The 1,432-nt window shown below is 55.9% G+C and overlaps 1 long non-coding RNA gene across 1 annotated transcript; it reads left to right on the plus strand.

The window, feature by feature from the left end:
- Window positions 1–213: 213 nt before the first annotated feature.
- Window positions 214–1,432, plus strand: LOC112530698. The gene is made up of 3 exons (XR_005858543.1): window positions 214–240; window positions 700–832; window positions 1,372–1,432. It is a non-coding gene; the product is annotated as an uncharacterized LOC112530698 (long non-coding RNA).

Below are 1,432 nucleotides of genomic sequence, written 5' to 3' on the forward strand. Positions count from 1 at the left end.
GTGACAGCTTTCTTTCTCCTCTAAGGAGGAGGCATGCAGTAGCGCGGCTGGGCTTAGTGGATGGGATGTGACAGGAGCAGCGGCTGAAGCAGGACTTGAATCAGGAGCTCAGCTAACCGCTGGCACTTGTTCCGTAGTCCCCCAGGTCCTGCAGAGCTGCGCTGAGTTCATTGAGCAGCACGGCGTGGTGCAGGGGATCTACCGCCTGTCCGGTGTGGCGTCCAAGATCCAGAAGCTACGGTAAGAGTGCTGCGACTGACACAGCTGTCAGTAGGGGCACGTGCCATGCTGCGGGCGTTCTGAGGCCTGCGCTGTGGGGCAGCTGTGTGCAGGCAGCGTGCGCTCAGCGGTGGTGCGCCAGGCTTGTGTCTGTTTGATAGGAACACGGGGCGTTGAGTAGACTTGCTGGGGCAGGAAGTTCTCCTTCAGTCCTTGAGAGCATTGGAAGGCTGTGGGGGACTGCGGTGTCAGCTCTCATTCCCGTTTCCTCTTGTTGGCAGAGCCCTTTGGAGCAGCCCGCACTCCTCCTTGCTGCTCTGGGCTCCTGGCATGTGATTGTGGAGTAGGCAGCCAGTTGTCAGAGCGTTTCTTTTCTCCTGTGAATCAGGAGCCCCTTCCTTTTCTCGACTGTATCGTGTATTGCTTTGGACTTGTCTTCCTCTTTCTCAAAGCCCAATGTTTTTGTGTCCTCCTCTCCAGCCATGAATTTGAGTCTGAGCAGATTCCGGAGCTAAGCGTCCGTGACGTTCACAGCGTGAGCTCCCTGTGCAAGATGTACTTCAGGGAGCTCCCGACCCCTCTGCTGACCGAGCAGCTGTATGGCAAGTTCTCGGTAAGCACAAGGCAATGGCTTTCATGTCCCTCTTCCCTGGGCCTCTTGGCATGGCCTGTCGCATACACACACGCCTGCGCACCTCATGGTCTTTTTTTCTGATTTTCTGTTAGCCCCATGGGGTAGACTCGCACGTCTCTGCCACATCCCACAGTTGCAGCATACTGATGCCACTTTTGGTAGTCCCAGGATGTGGTCACTTCCGTGTTCACAATGCTCGCGAGAATTCCCGTTCTTTTGCTATTCCCAGCTATTTCTGGAACAGGAATGGGGTTAATAGCACAGGTTCCTGGGAGATGAATGCCCACTGCGAGGAGCTGAGGTGCACAGTCAGGGAGGATGTAGAGTGGCCCGGTGCTTGGACCGCTTGGCCTTGATGGCACCAGCTGCGTGCCGCTGTGTTCCCCAGATTTTCTGCCTGTTGGAAGGCATAAAATCCACCTCGGTGCTGAGCAACAGCGCTCTGTCTTCATAGTTGCCGAGCCTGCGGCAGGTATCTCTACTGATGTGTGTCTAAATCCCTCTCTGCTTTCTTCCAGGATGCTGTTTGTGCCGCTACAGATGAGGAGCGGTTGCTCAGAATGCAGGAGGTCATCCAGC

Source organism: Gallus gallus, chromosome 3 (genome assembly GCF_016699485.2).
Source record: "Gallus gallus isolate bGalGal1 chromosome 3, bGalGal1.mat.broiler.GRCg7b, whole genome shotgun sequence".
In the NCBI taxonomy this organism is placed as follows: Eukaryota; Metazoa; Chordata; class Aves; order Galliformes; family Phasianidae; genus Gallus; species Gallus gallus.